A 20,724-nucleotide genomic window follows, 5' to 3' on the forward strand; every position below is an offset into this window, starting at 1 on the left:
TGGCTGCAGCACCTCTAGCTGTGACTCATTGTGCATGGCTGCAGCACCTCTAGCTGTGACTCATTGTGCATGGCTGCAGCACCTCTAGCTGTGACTCATTGTGCATGGCTGCAGCACCTCTAGTTGTGACTCATTGTGCATCTGGAGAGCTATTGCTATGCGCAGTTGAGCATGTAGACCAGACTGCCTTACACTTAAAATATAGCTGGTCTTAAACACCTTAGTAGGGGACCCTATAACTGACCTTTGACTTTCCTGCGCAAATTTCGATGGTGTCTGTAGTTGCTGCCCCCACCCCCCTGGAAAAATGCGGACATGCTGTAATGTTATATGGAGTGATGCGTACATATATGTAACAACTTGTATTCTCATCACTGTACAGGAAGCCAGTATGGGGTGCAAAGCAGACAGTTTACACGCCCTATTCGGGCTTCCTTAGCTGGATTTCTGGCATCGCTTTTCAGAGCCGCAACTAGTCTCCCCAGAGAGCGGCCGCTGATTGAAGTGAGCTGGAGAAGGGCGGAGCGGTGCCTGCTTAACGGAAGGTGGAGAGGAAACATTGGGGACTGTGCAGTCAAATCGAACGATTCAGCAAAGCAAAAACGTAAAGTCAGTGTAATAAGATAGACCTATGAGTATGAAGCGCACACAGTGTGGCCAGGCTGGCAGCGTATTGTGGAATGGGTAGCTAACGTTATGCCATGTAACAGAATGCATTTTCATTATTAATCATCTAAGAAATGGGGCCAACTCTGGTCCCTAGTGAGCTTGCATTCTTGTAACGATTGCTTGTGCCCACAAAATTGCTGTCTTCGCTATGTGCATGCAATGGGGACATCCGTCCTGCTGACTTTGTTATTCATGGACTGTTTTAACTTAGTCATCCATCCAGTCCTTATTACAAGTACCCCATAAGCCGCGGCCCCCACTAATAGATTGTATGGTATATCTGATTGCCAGGAAATGTAAAACAGGTTCTGTGCACCCACACTGGGTCCTGTCCCACAGGTTGTGCACCCTTGCTGTAAGTGCATCTATACCTCCCCTGCAGCATGCACAGGAGATAATGCATTGTACAGTACATGCACTTTGTCGCTGACATGTGTGGGCCTTCATGATGCATCCTGAAAGAATGTTTGATATGCAGAAGTATGGCAATTGTTCCAGCGTTTGTGTAATCTCTGTTACAGGCAGGCTGCCCGGCGCTGAGCGACGGCTACAGTTATACAGTTCAGCTGCTCCGTGCACTTCCAGGCGCCTATCCGTACAGGCTAATGCTAGGCAAACATACCCCCCTCCCCTGTGTTGTCTGCACTCCTTGTTCAGCCGCCCGGTTACCCTCACTCACTGCTTGCTCACTGTGATTGCCAGCAGGTGATTAGGCTAATGGGATTTCTACGCCATTTTATCGTGGATTAACCTGCTGCAGCGTCCTGCTCCAGAGAGGAATCCCATGGAAAAGGGGACGGAGAATTAACATTCCAGAGGTATGCCATTTATATATACGTTGCTAACACTAATTGCAGGTCAGTCAGTCAGTCTGCAGCGTTAGCGGCTAGTTCTGTAACAGCCATTTGCTATATAAGAGGCCAGAAATTTCTTCCTTGACGGATCACAGGCGCACGATATATACACAGTACTATCAATATAAATGATCGTGTTGGGAAATTTTTTCCGGATGAACTTGGACTATATATAACAGGTTCTGGATATTTGCAGATATCCTGTGGCGCAATGGCATTTATATTATAATCTGGTAACTGTATTAACCTTGTGGCACTTCCTTTATTAGAGGTTCTACATGTTTTTATTACTTTATTTTATTGATGAGACTTTATGCGCAGGTTAATGTACCTCTGCGGCGTTTGTGTTCCTGATTCTGGAGTATGTTATTGGTATGTAAGCGCTGTACAGGAGCGATCCTCAGGTGGGATATGGCGTCAGCGCAGTATTACGAGACGCTGGTGTTAGGGGCCCATTCGTCAACGAGTTTTAGCTATTTAAAACTTGTTGCGTATGATAAGTGGTGCTAAGGCCAATCAGCTCCTAGCTGTCGTGTTTGAAAAATGACAGTTGGGAGCTGATTGTCTGGAGCACCATTTATCATACGCAGCGAGTTTTAAATAGCTATAACCTTTGATAAATAGGCCCCTTAGTGTTGACGGTTTGTGTAAAGTTCTCCCTCAGCATATGGAAGGTTCAAAGCACGTAAAAGGGAGATTGTAATAGGTGAAAAAAAACAAAATTAAAAAATTAAATAGCAATAAATAAAATATAAGTTAAAACAGTATTATTATTTTGTTCTTGTTAATTTATATAGCACAACTATGGTGCGTAGCGCTGTACAGGAGGCATATTATGTAAATAGCCTCCTAATGCCGGCTTCCCCAATCAGCTGCTGCGTCCAGTAATTCAGCGTCGGATCATCTACGTGAACATCGGTCACCTGAGTAATTTAGGATGGCCGGGAAATTCATACTGTTAAAACCAGTGACGTTGTGCCGAGGATGCAGCCACTAGCTTCAGCGCAGAGAGAACATACAGACTCCACACAGACATGTCCTGGTATGGAGCTGAACTCATGACCACCAGTTCAGTGACATAGCAGTAGTAACCACTGTGCCACTGTGCTCCGTTTAAAGCACTGATGCCATTTTTTACTTGTTTAAGACCGGGAACTGAGAAGCTAAAATATACAGTACAGGATCTTTTCTGCTTCCTTTCATTTAATGGGCAGATATATATTTCATTTAATGGGCAGATATATATTTCATTTAATGGGCAGATATTTCACTCAGAAATACATCACAGTGATGAGCAACCGGTAGCCCACTGCAACACTGCAATTTAGATTTCAGTTTGAACACACCCCACCCAAATGGACTCCCTCTGCACATGTTACATCTGCCCCACTTGCACTTGTAAGGCGAACAGTTACCCAACCTGCTTTGAATACTGCAACAGCTGCATCCACGTATTGCCACTAGCAACAAACACTGGAGGAAATAAAAGGTTATGGGTCTGATTCAGAGGTGGGCGCAGTAGCCGGTACTGCGTCTGTGTGGTCATGCTGCGGCGGGTGGGCTACGATATAAAATGCAAAGCCAGCGCTCCATTAATAGGAGCTGTATATGATACACACTGCTCGGAATTGCATCCCTTTGTATTTTCCTCGGATGAAAGAGCCGCTGTCCACTATGCTAACGAGTCTCTGCTGTGAAGGGTTTGTTGGTCATTTCACATGACGTTATAATTTCCTTGAACAACAGATCTCCCTCCAAGACCTTTATGCAATGCATCTGGGAGAGAAATGTTTCTCGTACAAGCCGCACATGGGTCTTTTCTAAACAAACACATTGCATCCTGGGCACAATAGGAAAAGTACCCCCCCCCCCCCCCCCCATTTAATTTGTTTCCCATGGCAGTAATAATGAAAAGCAATTTATTTGTAAGATTTATTTATTTTCCAACGAAATGCAGACATCCTGGATTCCTGCTCCATCCACACTACGGCCGCCGATACGGGGCATGTTGGTTTCTGGTATAGAGAGCCTGAACAGTACTGCAGAGGAATGTTAACTGTATTGTTCATTGTGCATCCGTCAAAAACAAATGCCAGTAAGCTAGTATCAGCTACAGTATCTGCTAATTCTCTCGCTGAAAGCTGCTGTAGCCAAATATTAATGGAAACCTGTAAATTTTCCTTTTTACTGTGCCCTTTGTTTAGCCCCTTTTTGTTTTCTCCACCCTGTGCTGAGCCTATTTTGGCCCCTTTAGAGTTGGTCACATTCCATCATCAGTAACCGTTCCGTTACGTAGAAGCCACGTACAGTGGGCCCGATTCAAAGAAGGGCGCAATGCGCATGCGTCTATGGGGGCAATTCAGCTGCTGCCGAATCATCGCAGCTGCCGACGCAATTTACATTTATATTTTATACATTTATATATATATTTTTTACAAATGACATTAGGAAATACTTTTGGTTCTCGCTTCAACAGCGATCCACCTCTCCCAAGGCAGTGACTGCACGTTGAATGCATTTGCGTTGTGTGATTTTCTGGACCTCGAGAGTGAACCGCAGCACTGGACATAGTTTACACTCTTCCAGGAAGGGACCTCTGCAATCCGTGCACCTGTGATACTGTATAGCTAGATAGATGGGCTGCAGCCATCTGTCCCTTTTTCTCTGGAGATAAACCGGGTGGAGATTGACGCCCCCCCAGAATTTCACCACGTACATGTGGTTAGAAGAAGTATTTAGACTGTAACAACCCTCTCTGAAAGGAAGCAACATATTGTACTTCTGTGGAGGATTATCCTGCAATCCCCGATTATCCCCCTCCGGTGATCACAGAGTGAAGCCAGTGAAAAGAAGTATTCTGCAGAAAATCCTCACGCTGTTTTGAAGTTTTCTCTCTCTCTTAAGTACATCCTGACATGCAAACGTTGAGCAGCTTGTGAAAGGGAATACCGGAATCCCCAAGGGAGATATATTGCGCAGGATGGAAGTATTTTACATTTAATAAAAAATAATAATCTGAAGCTGAAAGTGATCTGATACTATAATACATTGTTTGTACGATACACTGTAGCACGGCATACCTTTTACCTAAACTCAGTGCTTGCGGCTAGTGGTGGAAATACTGTCACTGACACTAGGGGCCCGGCAATACCAGGTCACTCTACTGAGCCCCACATTGGTGGTCATTCCGAGTTGATCGCAGCCAGCAACTTTTTGCTGCTGCGATCAATAGTCCCCGCCTATGGGAGAGTGTATTTTAGCGTAGCAGGGCTGCGATCACTTGTGCAGTCCTGCTAAGCTAAAAAATATTCATACAAAACAAGACTAGGCCTGGACATACTTACCCTGTGCGATGGATCCAGCGATGATGGTCCCGGCTTTGACGTCACTCCTCCGCCCTCCGTTCTCCTGGACACGCCTGCGTTTTACTCACCACCCCCCTGAAAACACCTCCAAACGGTTCGGATCCGCCCTGCACCGCCCTCTTCCTGTCAATCTTCTTTGCGGTCCGTCCTGCGATCGCTTTCTTCTTAAGCCGCGACCAACGTCGCGCACTGCGGCCGCCGCGCATGCGCATTCCGCACCCTGTTCACACCGCAGCGATAAACCGCTGCGTGCGAACGGGTCGGAATGACCCCCATTGTGTATCAGTTGTTCTGTAGACTGATGTTTTCTATTCACAATACCGATCCCTAAATTACTGCTAGAACACAGACACCTAAATTAGATACCAGTAATATTTCTTGTACTAGAATTCGGGATGACGTCATCCGTGCAGAACCGTCAGCGCCGCCTTACTCAGTGTCACAAAGTAGGTTTTCCTGTTCAGACGTTACACAGCGTCGACTGTAAACAAATATGGATGTATTTAGTACGCAGCGTTCCATGACAAACACGCAGTAACGTGGCTTATTACGGCCTGATCTTGTGTTGCAGACAGCCAGAACATGTCAGGGGCTGCGATTAGTAGTGTTGGGGGATCACGCCGGTGTTGTGTCACCGGGGGAAATTACTGTTGTTGCCCAAGTGATGTGGCTAATTGCTGTACTGGTTTCTTACCAAAAAGCAGGTTTGTACTGGTATTAATATGTTTATCAGTAAATGACTTCCTGTCATTGGCCCCCTATTGAGGGACTGTGCAGCCGCCTTGTACAGAGAGAATGGAGAACGCTACCTTGCAATTACATAACAATTGCACTTATAATGCTGCATTCCCGTTATTTCAGGTTTAGAGATTTTACCTCTATGTTAGTTCTGTATTAGGCAACTATAGTTTAGGTTGAGTTTGACTCTGGAGATCCCTGTATTAATTCCAGGTGAATGAGATCTAGGACAGGATGCAGCAACGCTAGAAATGCGTCCAAATCCCCCAAAATGCTGTTTTCAGAGGTTCGGCCGCTTACCGCATACGTTCCAAGAGCCAGAATGTGATACATTCTGGAGCTTGGATGTGGTGGGCAACGCCATCTGTAGATGGCGTTACCCTATAGAAGCTTATGGGCTAGGGATGGCCATCAACCAATTGTGATACAAAATCATCTATGGTCCATGTCCGATGTTAAATACTTTCACCATCGATGGGGGAGAACCAGATGGTTTCCCGCCATCGATGATACAGAACCTTCAAATGTTTTTTTTCCCCCTCTCTCCAAGGTGTCGGGACAACATGCCTAGCTCCGCCTTCTGATGCTCCTGCAAAGTCCCACCCCCAGGCTCTGATTAGCTTACAGTCCAGTGAGTAGTAAAGCAGGGGTGACATTAGGCATGTGAAACCAGCAAGGTCCATGGTACCATCGATGGTGACCATCAATGTTTTACTTACCGATGGTCATCCCTACTATGGGCTTCTTTTACGCCTTAGAGGGTTCCAATCGGATCCCTCCCAACACCCGCCGCAGCTCATGCGTCACTCGACACGTGCACAGGCAGACACCAATATGCATGCGATGACTGGTGGGAATGCGATGCATCATGGACTCAATTGGCAATTTAAATGTGGTGAAAAATAAAATACCCGCTTTACCTGTATGTGTATGTCTGCATGCCTCACTGGGGTCTTGAGTTTGATTTCTACCAAGTCCTTATCTGTGTGAGGTATGTATGTTCTCCCATGTTTGTCTGGGATTACTCAGGTTATGTATGAAATCACAGACTAAACGCTGGAGACAGGAAAATGAATGCTCTGCAACTTTCTTTTCCAACTTGGGGCACCGTCACTGGTCACACATACTTTATAGCTCTGTGCATTTTGGTGAAATCATGGATATATCAAAACTGAACGCCGGCTAATGCCCCCTCCCTCCTATAGGATACAGGCGCTATGATGAAATATGTCACAATCCTGACTGTAATTCTCATATTTGGTGACTTACCCCTGCTTTCTGTCCTGGATCCTGTGTCTTTTCACTCACGGAGTTAAACAGCTTGTCAGCACTGAGTTTCCTGAGTTCTCTGCCTGAGAGGTAATCAGCTCCACCTGTGGTGATCTCCTGTGTGAGGCTGAATTCAGTAATCTAAAAGCAAGCATCCTGTGTTTTGCAGAAGTCCAGGCTTCAGTGTTCTCTTGGCCTGCTAGGCCTCATTCTACATCACAGCCTTGGCTAGAGTAGTCACATGACAGTGACATCACCTAATCCTGCCCACCAATCATCAAGGACCAGGAAGTATAAATCAGGAGGCTGAGTTAGGAATCTGGGCCAGTTCCTCGTGTCACATACAGCCTTGTGAGAGTCTTTATGCTGAGCTCCCTTAAGGTAACCATTGTACCTAAGTTCCTGTGGAAACTCTGTTCCCTTGTTCCTGTATGGTTACTTGTGTGTTGCCATTTGATTTCACCATTTCCCTGAGTCTCAATGTAAAGGCACAGCTGCAATGTTTCGTCTTAAAGGCACAGTACTGAATTCCATGTTCTCCACTGAAAACCACAGCTGTCGTGTTTCAGTTTTACTACTGTTGTAGTTGGGATCTCCAGAGCTCAGTACTTCCGTGCTTCCAACACCTCCGTGCCTCCGTGCTTCCAGCAGCTCCGTGACTCAGCATCTCCGTGCCTCAGCATCTCCGTGCCTCAGTACCTCCGTGCCTCAGGACCTCCGTGCCTCCGTGCCTCAGTACCTCCGTGCTTCCAGCACCTCCGTGCCTCCGTGCTTCCAGCACCTCCGTGACTCAGCATCTCCGTGCTTCCAGCACCTCCGTGCCTCCGTGCTTCCAGCACCTCCGTGCCTCAGCATCTCCGTGCCTCAGCACCTCCGTGCCTCAGTACCTCCGTGCTTCCAGCACCTCCGTGCCTCCGTGCTTCCAGCACCTCCGTGCCTCCGTGCTTCCAGCATCTCCGTGCCTCAGCATCTCCGTGCCTCAGCACCTCCGTGCCTCAGCACCTCCGTGCCTCAGTACCTCCGTGCTTCCAGCACCTCCGTGCCTCCGTGCCTCAGCACCCCAGTGTCTCTACGCACTCCAGTGTCTCTACGCACCCCAGTGTCTTCACGCACCTCAGTGCCTCTACGCACCTCAGTGCCTCTACGCACCTCAGTGCCTCTACGCACCTCAGTGCCTCTACGTACCTCAGTGTCTCCAAGTACCTCAGTGTCTCCAAGTACCTCAGTGTCTCCAAGTACCTCAGTGTCTCCAAGTACCTCAGTGTCTCCAAGTACCTCAGTGTCTCCAAGCACCTCAGTGTCTCCAAGCACCTCAGTGTCTCCAAGCACCTCAGTGTCTCCAAGCACCTCAGTGTCTCCAAGCACCTCAGTGTCTCCAAGCACCTCAGTGTCCCCAAGCACCCCGTGCCCTTTAGCACAGTTGTACCTGTTATTCTTCACTGATTCATCAGCGCCTTTCCAGTTCTGTCTTTCAGGAGACCTTCAGCGCCCACACGTGCTTCCTGTCTGCCGACCTCATCCTGCATGAGGAGAACCTGGATTCGGCCATCTCTGCCGCGGTTCCTCTTCCCAGTCACCGGAAGAGACCCCGAGTCCACAACACTTCCAAAACCAGGTCAGTGGTGGTATTCGTGTAGTTCTCCAGTCGCCCGCGCAGACTTCGCTAGCACCGGGTTCACAAAAACCTTAGTCATGACAGTAGGAACTGGCCCCATGGACCCGGCCGAAAGTGTTTGTCTGACGCAGGACCTCCTAAGCAATATTGCAGGACGCTTGGAAGGTCTGGAGTCGACTCAGCATCAATTGGCACAGTGTCTGCAGCGGAATTCTTTCTCCAGAGATTCTCTGACCTTCTGCTCTAAGACTCCTGACCAACTGCAGATATTCTACCAGATGTTATTACAGTTACAAGAACTTTTGCCTAGTATTCTCTCTGTAATGCCTGATTTCCTCAGGAATACTACCAACGTTGTTGATCCTGTTTTGTCCCAACCAGTTAATAGAGTCTCTTCCTCTGTGCAAGGAAAAGTTGTTCATCAGAGCTATCCACGGCCCAAGCTCTCTGAAGCTGAACGTCAGCGGCGTAGGGAGCTACACCTCTGTCTTTACTGTGGAAATTCCGGTCATTTTGTTAAAGACTGCATTCTTCGCAAGCCAGGGAATGGTGACAAATCGCAGTATCACAGTGCTCATGTCTACAAGTCATCCACAGTAGCCGATCCTGCTACTGCTGACGGGGGTATCAAGATGGCTACTCGGAAAGAGACTCAAATTTATGACTGGGGTCCGGTGATTAAAAGACCTTATCCCAAGTTGGGTGTCCAGAGAAGAATATTCAAGCCATTTAGAGTCACAGAGGAGTCAGAGTGTCCAGCCCCAGGGGGGGCGTCCGTGTCTTCAGCCCCAGGAGGGGCGTCTTCAGAGTGTCCAGCCCCAGGAGAGGCGTCTTCAGAGTGTCCAGCCCCAGGAGGGGCGTCTTCAGAGTGTCCAGCCCCAGGAGGGGCGTCTTCAGAGTGTCCAGCCCCAGGAGGGGCGTCTTCAGAGTGTCCAGCCCCAGGAGGGGCGTCTTCAGAGTGTCCAGCCCCAGGAGGGGCGTCTTCAGAGTGTCCAGCCCCAGGAGGGGCGTCTTCAGAGTGTCTAGCCCCAGGAGGGGCGTCTTCAGAGTGTCTAGCCCCAGGAGGGGCGTCTTCAAAGTGTCCAGCCCCAGGAGGGGCGTCTTCAAAGTGTCTAGCCCCAGGAGGGGCGTCTTCAGAGTGTCCAGCCCCAGGGGGGGCGTCCGTGTCTTCAGCCCCAGGGGGGGCGTCTTCAGAGTGTCCAGCCCCAGGGGGGGCGTCCGTGTCTTCAGCCCCAGGGGGGGCGTCTTCAGAGTGTCCAGCCCCAAGAAGGGGTTCTTCAGAGTGTCCAGCCCCAAGAAGGGGTTCTTCAGAGCGTCCAGCCCCAGTGAGGGGTTCAGAGCGTCCAGCCCCAGTGAGGGGTTCAGAGCGTCCAGCCCCAGTGAGGGGTTCAGAGCGTCCAGCCCCAGGAGGGGGTTCTTCAGAGGGCACAGCCCCAGGAGGGGGTTCTTCAGAGGGTCCAGCCCCAGGAGGGGGTTCCGAGGGTACAGCCCCAGGAAGGGGATCCGAGGGTCCAGAGCCAGAGGGTCTACAGAGTGCTGCCCAGCCAGAGGGTCTACAGAGTGCTGCCCAGCCAGAGGGTCTACAGAGTGCTGCCCAGCCAGAGGGTCTACAGAGTGCTGCCCAGCCAGAGGGTCTACAGAGTGCTGCCCAGCCAGAGGGTCTACAGAGTGCTGCCCAGCCAGAGGGTCTACAGAGCGCTGCCCAGCCAGAGGGTCTACAGAGCGCTGCCCAGCCAGAGAGCCTTCAGAGCGCTGCCCAGCCAGAGAGCCTTCAGAGCGCTGCCCAGCCAGAGAGCCTTCAGAGCGCTGCCCAGCCAGAGAGCCTTCAGAGCGCTGCCCAGCCAGAGAGCCTTCAGAGCGCTGCCCAGCCAGAGAGCCTTCAGAGCGCTGCCCAGCCAGAGAGCCTTCAGAGCGCTGCCCAGCCAGAGAGCCTTCAGAGCGCTGCCCAGCCAGAGAGCCTTCAGAGCGCTGCCCAGCCAGAGAGCCTTCAGAGCGCTGCCCAGCCAGAGAGCCTTCAGAGCGCAGCCCAGCCCCGTGAAGAGAGGGCTCTTGCCTCAGCCCAGCCCCGTGAAGTGGGGGCTCTTGCCTCAGCCCAGCCCCTTGAAGTGGGGGCTCTTGCCTCAGCCCAGCCCCTTGAAGTGGGGGCTCTTGCCTCAGCCCAGCCCCGTGAAGTGGGGGCTCTTGCCTCAGCCCAGCCCCGTGAAGTGGGGGCTCTTGCCTCAGCCCAGCCCCGTGAAGTGGGGGCTCTTGCCTCAGCCCAGCCCCGTGAAGTGGGGGCTCCTGCCTTGGTTCAGCCCCGTGAAGAAAGGACTCAGTCCGTCCCGGTTCCAGCCGGTCCAGCAATACTCCAGGCCCAGCCTGGTCAGTCCGTCCCGGTTCCAGCCGGTCCAGCAATACTCCAGGCCCAGCTTGGCCAGTCCGTTCCGGTTCCAGCCGGTCCAGCAATACTCCAGGCTCCGCCTGGTCAGTTCGTTCCGGTTCCAGCCGGTCCAGTGTTACTCCAGGACCAGCCTGGTCAGTCTCCTTTGGTTCCAGCCAATTCAAGCATCCCCGGATCCAATCCAGTCCTACTCGTCCAGTCAAAGATTTCTCCAGTTTCAGCCTCTAAGCTTTCGTCTGATGGTTTACCACCTATTTACTTCGATGGAGATTTACTGCAATATGCCGCTTTGGTTGAACAATTTCTGTCTCGGATGGAGTCTGATCCTTCAGGTGCAGTAACTCCTTCCAACGTTACTCGATATCTGTTCCTGGCATTCAGAGGAAGAGCTTTGGAGTGGGCCAACATGCTTTTTGAGAGTAATGATCCTGTGTTCCATGACTTACAGAATTTTAGTAATGCTGTGGTTAAAGAATTTGGTCCTAAACCTATGGAATCTGACTCGGTAAAGAAATCAGGCTCTAAAGGGAATGCAGAAGGAAGTTTGTGCTGTCCTCCCAGGGATAATCTAAGAATCTCCTTCAGTAAGAATCCGACCATTAAAATTGCTCATGTTGGAGTCTCTCCTAGCCCAGAGAATTTAAATCTCCAGTGCACCTCATTTTCATCTGCAAACTGTGTATCTATGGGAGATTCATATCTTCCATTAGACTTGGACTCAGACTCTGAATTTGATCCAGTCCATGATGCTACTCCTTTCTTGGGAGCCCCCATGTTTTCTAAGGAAGGTTTTTCTTTACAGGAGATCCCGCGGTCCTTGGTCAAAACCAAACGTTCCCATAAGAAGAAGAGGCATCAACGAAGGTCCTAAATTCTTCTGTATGAATTTCTCAAGTTCCCCTAAGATTAGATGGGTGTCCGGAGTCCACCCTCGAAGAGGGGGATACTGTCACAATCCTGACTGTAATTCTCATATTTGGTGACTTACCCCTGCTTTCTGTCCTGGATCCTGTGTCTTTTCACTCACGGAGTTAAACAGCTTGTCAGCACTGAGTTTCCTGAGTTCTCTGCCTGAGAGGTAATCAGCTCCACCTGTGGTGATCTCCTGTGTGAGGCTGAATTCAGTAATCTAAAAGCAAGCATCCTGTGTTTTGCAGAAGTCCAGGCTTCAGTGTTCTCTTGGCCTGCTAGGCCTCATTCTACATCACAGCCTTGGCTAGAGTAGTCACATGACAGTGACATCACCTAATCCTGCCCACCAATCATCAAGGACCAGGAAGTATAAATCAGGAGGCTGAGTTAGGAATCTGGGCCAGTTCCTCGTGTCACATACAGCCTTGTGAGAGTCTTTATGCTGAGCTCCCTTAAGGTAACCATTGTACCTAAGTTCCTGTGGAAACTCTGTTCCCTTGTTCCTGTATGGTTACTTGTGTGTTGCCATTTGATTTCACCATTTCCCTGAGTCTCAATGTAAAGGCACAGCTGCAATGTTTCGTCTTAAAGGCACAGTACTGAATTCCATGTTCTCCACTGAAAACCACAGCTGTCGTGTTTCAGTTTTACTACTGTTGTAGTTGGGATCTCCAGAGCTCAGTACTTCCGTGCTTCCAACACCTCCGTGCCTCCGTGCTTCCAGCAGCTCCGTGACTCAGCATCTCCGTGCCTCAGCATCTCCGTGCCTCAGTACCTCCGTGCCTCAGGACCTCCGTGCCTCCGTGCCTCAGTACCTCCGTGCTTCCAGCACCTCCGTGCCTCCGTGCTTCCAGCACCTCCGTGACTCAGCATCTCCGTGCTTCCAGCACCTCCGTGCCTCCGTGCTTCCAGCACCTCCGTGCCTCAGCATCTCCGTGCCTCAGCACCTCCGTGCCTCAGTACCTCCGTGCTTCCAGCACCTCCGTGCCTCCGTGCTTCCAGCACCTCCGTGCCTCCGTGCTTCCAGCATCTCCGTGCCTCAGCATCTCCGTGCCTCAGCACCTCCGTGCCTCAGCACCTCCGTGCCTCAGTACCTCCGTGCTTCCAGCACCTCCGTGCCTCCGTGCCTCAGCACCCCAGTGTCTCTACGCACTCCAGTGTCTCTACGCACCCCAGTGTCTTCACGCACCTCAGTGCCTCTACGCACCTCAGTGCCTCTACGCACCTCAGTGCCTCTACGCACCTCAGTGCCTCTACGTACCTCAGTGTCTCCAAGTACCTCAGTGTCTCCAAGTACCTCAGTGTCTCCAAGTACCTCAGTGTCTCCAAGTACCTCAGTGTCTCCAAGTACCTCAGTGTCTCCAAGCACCTCAGTGTCTCCAAGCACCTCAGTGTCTCCAAGCACCTCAGTGTCTCCAAGCACCTCAGTGTCTCCAAGCACCTCAGTGTCTCCAAGCACCTCAGTGTCCCCAAGCACCCCGTGCCCTTTAGCACAGTTGTACCTGTTATTCTTCACTGATTCATCAGCGCCTTTCCAGTTCTGTCTTTCAGGAGACCTTCAGCGCCCACACGTGCTTCCTGTCTGCCGACCTCATCCTGCATGAGGAGAACCTGGATTCGGCCATCTCTGCCGCGGTTCCTCTTCCCAGTCACCGGAAGAGACCCCGAGTCCACAACACTTCCAAAACCAGGTCAGTGGTGGTATTCGTGTAGTTCTCCAGTCGCCCGCGCAGACTTCGCTAGCACCGGGTTCACAAAAACCTTAGTCATGACAAAATAAGGGAGAGTTCTTGGTCTCTTTGGGTTTATTGCATCTGCTCAGAATCTGGATTTATTTAATCACAAAGCTCTCACTACTCCAGTGATCACGTTTCTGCAACACCCCCCCCCCCCGGACCAAATGTGAGATTGTTTTGCTGGTAGAACGGTATTAAGCAATAGGAATGATATTTAGAATATATTGGAATCGCTTAGAACTGGAAGCCATGAGGCTGTAAAGAAATCGGCATTTAATACTAAAAAGGTTTCGGTCACCGCCGAGCGAGTGCTAAGAATCCTGACCGCACCAGAGCAGTTACGGTTCCTGCAGCCGCATCTTGTTCCACCAGATGTTCTAAGGGGGTAGGAAAAAATTGTGCTCACTTCTAGGTTTCTTTAGTGCTCTGCTCTATGCTGTTTGCAATTGCAATTTAAAGTCTGATTTAAAGATGCACAAAGAGAATCATCCACATGTAGACTAACAGGTAAATTGCACTTGCAGCCCCTTGTGCTTGGGGTGGATCCGGTACATTCACATATACCTTCACTAACGTAAGGGAGGGTACATGTAAGGTTGCGGCACAATGATGCCTGGCTTATCTCTGCTCCGCACCTCCTCTTAAGGCTACACGGGAAGTGGTATGAGCAGGAGTGAGGCTTTATCCATCTATATTGGTGCGAACAATGGACTACAGCCGCCTTTTGTTCGCTTGGCAGCCTTTTTGCAGATGGCACAAAGGTATGCAACAGGGTAGACACATCAGGAGGGGTAAAACAAATGACTGAGGATCTAGGTAGACTAGAGGAATGGTCAAGAGTGTGGTAATTACAGTTTAATCCCTAAAAAAATGCAAAATCATGCACTTGGGTCTCTAAAATCCAAAGGCTAAAATAAGATTTTACTCACCGGTAAATCTATTTCTCGTAGTCCGTAGTGGATGCTGGGACTCCGTAAGGACCATGGGGAATAGCGGCTCCGCAGGAGACTGGGCACAACTAAAGAAAGCTTTAGGACTACCTGGTGTGCACTGGCTCCTCCCTCTATGACCCTTCTCCAGACCTCAGTTAGGATACTGTGCCCGGAAGAGCTGACACAATAAGGAAGGATTTGGAATCCCGGGTAAGACTCATACCAGCCACACCAATCACACCGTATAACTCGTGATACTATACCCAGTTAACAGTATGAAATATAACTGAGCCTCTCAACAGATGGCTCAACAATAACCCTTTAGTTAAACAATAACTATATACAAGTAGTGCAGACAATCCGCACTTGGGATGGGCGCCCAGCATCCACTACGGACTACGAGAAATAGATTTACCGGTGAGTAAAATCTTATTTTCTCTGACGTCCTAAGTGGATGCTGGGACTCCGTAAGGACCATGGGGATTATACCAAAGCTCCCAAACGGGCGGGAGAGTGCGGATGACTCTGCAGCACCGAATGAGCAAACTCTAGGTCCTCCTCAGCCAGGGTATCAAACTTGTAGACTCTTGCAAAAGTGTTTGAACCCGACCAAGTAACAGCTCGGCAAAGTTGTAAAGCCGAGACCCCTCGGGCAGCCGCCCAAGAAGAGCCCCTTTCCTCGTGGAATGGGCTTTTACAGATTTAGGGTGCGGCAGTCCAGCCGCAGAATGTGCAAGTTGAATCGTACTACAGATCCAGCGAGCAATAGTCTGCTTAGAAGCAGGAGCACCCAGCCTGTTGGGTGCATACAGGATAAATAGCTAGTCAGTTTTCCTGACTCCAGCCGTCCTGGAAACATATATTTTCAGGGCCCTGACTACGTCCAGTAACTTGGAGTCCTCCAAGTCCCAAGTAGCCGCAGGCACCACAATAGGTTGGTTCACATGAAAAGCTGATACCACCTTAGGAAGGAATTGGGAACGAGTCCTCAATTCCGCCCTATCCATATACACAATCAGATAAGGGCTTTTGCATGACAAAACCGCCAATTCTGATACACGCCTGGCCGACGCCAAGGCCAACAGCATGACCACTTTCCACGTGAGGTATTTTAGCTCCACGGATTTAAGTGGCTCAACCCAATGCGACTTCAGGAAATCCAACACCACGTTGAGATCCCACGGTGCCACTGGAGGCACAAACGGGGGCTGAATATGCAGCACTCCCTTAACAAAAGTCTTAACTTCAAGCAGTGAAGCCAGTTCTTTTTTGGAAGAAAATGTACAGAGCCGAAATCTGGACTTTAATGGAACCCAATTTTAGGCCCATAGTCACTCCTGACTGTAGGAAGTGCAGAAATCGACCCAGTTGAAACTCCTCCGTTGGGGCCTTCCTGGCCTCACACCAAGCAACATATTTTCGCCATATGCGGTGATAATGTTTTGCGATCACATCTTTCCTATCCTTAATCAGCGTAGGAATGACTTCCTCCGGAATGCCTTTTTCCTTTAGGATCCGGTGTTCAACCGCCATGCCGTCAAACGCAGCCGCGTAAGTCTTGGAACAGACAGGGCCCCTGCTGCAGCAGGTCCTGTCTGAGCGGCAGAGGCCATGGGTCCTCTGAGATCATTTCTTGAAGTTCTGGGTACCAAGCTCTTCTTGGCCAATCCGGAACCACGAATATAGTTCATACTCCTCTCCTCCTTATTATTCTCAGTGCCTTGGGTATGAGAGGCAGAGGAGGGAACACATACACCGACTGGTACACCCACGGTGTTACCAGAGCGTCCACAGCTATCGCCTGAGGGTCCCTTGACCTGGCGCAATATATTTTTAGCTTTTTGTTGAGGCGGGACGCCGACATGTCCACCTGTGGCCTTTCCCAATGGTGTACAATCATTTGGAAGACTTCTGGATGAAGTCCCCACTCTCCCGGGTGGAGGTCGTTCCTGCTGAGAAAGTCTGCTTCCCAGTTGTCCACTCCGGGAATGAACACTGCTGACAGTGCTAACACATGATTTTCCGCCCATCGGAAAATCCTTGTGGCTTCTGCCATCGCCATCCTGCTTCTTGTGCCGCCCTGTTGGTTTACATGGGCGACCGCCGTGATGTTGTCTGACTGGATCAGCACTGGCTGGTGTTGAAGCAGGGGTCTAGCCTGACCTAGGGCATTGTAAATGGCCCTTAGTTCCAGAATATTTATGTGTAGGGAAGTCTCCTGACTCGACCATAGTCCTTGGAAGTTTCTTCCCTGTGTGACTGCCCCCCAGCCTCGAAGGCTGGCATCCGTGGTCACCAGGACCCAGTCCTGTATGCCGAATCTGCGGCCCTCTAGAAGATGAGCACTCTGCAGCCACCACAACAGCGACACCCTGGCCCTTGGAGACAGGGTTATCAGCCGATGCATCTGAAGATGCGACTCGGACCACTTGTCCAACAGATCCCACTGGAAGATCCTTGCATGGAACCTGCCAAATGGAATTTCTTCGTAAGAAGCTACCATCTTTCCCAGGACTCGCGTGCATTGATGCACCGACACCTGTATTTGTTTTAGGAGGTCTCTGACTAGAGATGACAACTCCTTGGTCTTCTCCTCCGGGAGAAACACTTTTTCCTGTTCTGTATCCAGAACCATACCCAGGAACAGTAGACGCGTTGTAGGAACCAGCTGCGACTTTGGACTATTCAGAATCCAGCCGTGCTGTTGTAGCACTTCCCGAGATAGTGCTACTCCGACCAACAACTGCTCCCTGGACCTCGCCTTTATAAGGAGATCGTCCAAGTACGGGATAATTATAACTCCCTTTTTTCGAAGGAGTATCATCATTTCGGCCATTACCTTGGTAAATACCCTCGGTGCCGGGGACAGACCAACGGCAACGTCTGGAATTGGTAATGACAGTCCTGTACCACAATTTTGAGGTACTCCTGGTGAGGAGGGTAAATGGGGACATGCAGGTAAGCATCCTTGATGTCCAGTGATACCATGTAATCCCCTTCGTCCAGGCTTGCAATAACCACCCTGAGTGATTCCATTTTGAACTTGAACCTTCGTATATAAGTGTTCAAAGATTTCAATTTTAGAATGGGTCTCACCGAACCGTCTGGTTTCGGTACCACAAACATTGTGGAATAGTAACCCCGGCCTTGATGAAGGAGGGGTACCTTGATTATCACCTGCTGGAAGTACAGCTTGTGAATTGCCGCCAGTACTGCCTCCCCTTTCTCCGAGGGCAGCAGGCAAGGCTGATTTGAGGTAACGGCGAGGGGGAGTCGCCTCGAACTCCAGCTTGTATCCCTGTGATACTACTTGCAGAACCTAGGGATCCACCTGTGAGCGAGCCCACTGGTCGCTGAAATTCCCGAGACGCGCCCCCACCGCACCTGGCTCCACCTGTGGAGCCCCAGCGTCATGCGGTGGACTCAGATGAAGCGGGGGAAGATTTTTGATCCTGGGAACTGGCTGTCTGGTGCAGCTTTTTCCCTCTTCCCTAGTCTCTGTGCAGAAAGGAAGCGCCTTTGACCCGCTCGATTTTCTGAAGCCGAAAGGACTGTACCTGATAATACGGTGCTTTCTTATGCTGTGAGGAACCTGAGGTAAAAAAATTTCTTCCCAGCTGTTGCTGTGGATACGAGGTCCCAGAGACCATCCCCAAACAATTCCTCACCCTCATAAGGCAGAATCTCCATGTGCCTTTTAAAGTCAGCATCACCTGTCCACTGCCGGGTCCCTAATACCCTCCTTGCAGAATGGACATTGCATTAACTTTTGGATGCCAGACGGCAAATATCCCTCTGTGCATCCCTCATATATATATAAGACGACGTCTTTAATATGCTCTATGGTTAGCGTAATAGTATCCCTGTATAGGGTATCAATATTATCTGACAGGGTATCAGACCACGCTGCAGCAGCACTATGCATGCTGAGGCAATTGCAGGTCTCAGTATAGTACCTGAGTGTGTATATACAGACTTCAGGATAGCCTTCTGCTTTTTAACAGCAGGCTCCTTCAAAGTGGCCGTATCCTAAGACGGCAGTGCCACCTTTTTTGACAAACGTGTGAGCGCCTTATCCACCCTAGGAGATATCTCCCAACGTGACCTAACCTCTGGCGGGAAAGGGTACGCCATCAGTAACTTTTTAGAAATTACCAGTTTCTTATCGGGGGAACCCACGCTTCATTCACTCATCTGATGGGGGAACAAAACACTGGCTGCTTTTTCTCCCCAAACATAAAACCCCTTTTTTGTGGTATTTGGGTTAATGTCAGAAATGTGTAACACATTTTTCATTGCCGAGTGCAACGGATGTTCCTAGTGGATTGTGTATATGTCTCAACCTCGTCGACACTGGAGTCAGACTCCGTGTCGACATCTGTATCTGCCATCTGAGGTAGCGGGCGTTTTTGAGCCCCTGATGGCCTTTGAGACGCCTGGGCAAGCGCGGGCTGAGAAGCCGGCTGTCCCATAGCTGTTACGTCATCCAGCCCTTTACATAAGGAGTTGACACTGTCGGTTAATTCCTTCCACTTATCCATCCACTCTGGTGTCGGCCCCACAGGGGGCGACATCACATTTATCGGCATCTGCTCCGCCTCCACGTAACCTTCCTCCTCAAACATGTCGACACAGCCGTACCGACACACCACACACACACAGGGAATGCTCTGACTGAGGACAGGACCCCACAAAGTCCTTTGGGGAGACAGAGAGAGAGTATGCCAGCACACACCAGAGCGCTATATAATGCAGGGATTAACACTATAACTGAGTGATTTTTCCCCCAATAGCTGCTTGTATACACAATATTGCGCCTAAATTTTGTGCCCCCCCTCTCTTTTTAACCCTTTGAGCCTGAAATCTACAGGGGAGAGCCTGGGGAGCTGTCTTCCAGCTGCACTGTGAAGAAAAAATGGCGCCAGTGTGCTGAGGGAGATAGCCCCGCCCCTTTTTCGGCTGACTTTTCTCCCGCTTTTTTTATGGATTCTGGCAGGGGTATTTATTACATATATAGCCTCTGGGACTATATATTGTGATTTTTTGCCAGCCAAGGTATTCATATTGCTGCTCAGGGCGCCCCCCCCCAGCGCCCTTCACCCATCAGTGACCGGAGTGTGAGGTGTGCATGAGGAGCAATGGCGCACAGCTGCAGTGCTGTGCGCTACCTTGTTGAAGACCGAAGTCTTCTGCCGCCGATTTCCATGACCATCTTCATGCTTCTGGCTCTGTAAGGGGGACGGCGGCGCGGCTCCGGGACCGAACGATCGAGGTCGGGTCCTGTGTTCGATCCCTCTGGAGCTAATGGTGTCCAGTAGCCTAAGAAGCCCAAACTATCTCCAGTCAGGTAGGTTCGCTTCTTCTCCCCTTAGTCCCTCGTAGCAGTGAGTCTGTTGCCAGCAGATCTCACTGAAAAAAAACAACCTAAAATATACTTTCTTTTCTAGGAGCTCAGGAGAGCCCCTAGTGTGCATCCAGCTCAGCCGGGCACAAGATTCTAACTGAGGTCTGGAGGAGGGTCATAGAGGGAGGAGCCAGTGCACACCAGGTAGTCCTAAAGATTTCTTTAGTTGTGCCCAGTCTCCTGCGGAGCCGCTATTCCCCATGGTCCTTACGGAGTCCCAGCATCCACTTAGGACGTCAGATAAATATAACATAAATGGCACTATACTGGAAACTACTGAGGAGGAAAAGGATTTAGGAGTCACTATTTCTCTGACGTCCTAAGTGGATGCTGGGGACTCCGTCAGGACCATGGGGATTAGCGGCTCCGCAGGAGACAGGGCACAAAAGTAAAAGCTTTAGGATCAGGTGGTGTGCACTGGCTCCTCCCCCTATGACCCTCCTCCAAGCCTCAGTTAGATTTTTGTGCCCGGCCGAGAAGGGTGCAATCTAGGTGGCTCTCCTAAAGAGCTGCTTAGAGTAAAAGTTTGTTAGGTTTTTTATTTTCAGTGAGTCCTGCTGGCAACAGGCACACTGCTACGAGGGACTTAGGGGAGAGAAGTGAACTCACCTGCGTGCAGGATGGATTGGCTTCTTAGGCTACTGGACACCATTAGCTCCAGAGGGAGTCGGAACACAGGTCTCACCCTGGGGTTCGTCCCGGAGCCGCGCCGCCGACCCCCCTTGCAGATGCCGAAAAGTGAAGGTCCAGAAACGGCGGCAGAAGACTCTTCAGTCTTCATAAGGTAGCGCACAGCACTGCAGCTGTGCGCCATTGTTGTCAGCACACTTCATAGCAGCGGTCACTGAGG

The 20,724-nt window shown here is 50.3% G+C and overlaps 1 protein-coding gene across 4 annotated transcripts in view; it reads left to right on the forward strand.

The window, feature by feature from the left end:
• PDZD2 (PDZ domain containing 2) overlaps positions 1-20,724 on the forward strand; it is a 559,801-nt gene that overhangs the window by 247,757 nt on the left and 291,320 nt on the right. The window contains exon 1 of one of the 4 annotated variants that reach the window (XM_063959292.1): positions 1,375-1,487. The exons of the other annotated variants lie outside the window; for them this stretch is intronic. The gene's annotated coding sequence lies outside the window, so the exon portion shown is untranslated. Of the gene's footprint in view, positions 1-1,374; positions 1,488-20,724 lie in introns of those variants that run through there. 4 annotated transcript variants of the gene reach the window in all.

The sequence above is a fragment of the Pseudophryne corroboree genome, chromosome 1 (genome assembly GCF_028390025.1).
Source record: "Pseudophryne corroboree isolate aPseCor3 chromosome 1, aPseCor3.hap2, whole genome shotgun sequence".
Classification (NCBI taxonomy): Eukaryota; Metazoa; Chordata; class Amphibia; order Anura; family Myobatrachidae; genus Pseudophryne; species Pseudophryne corroboree.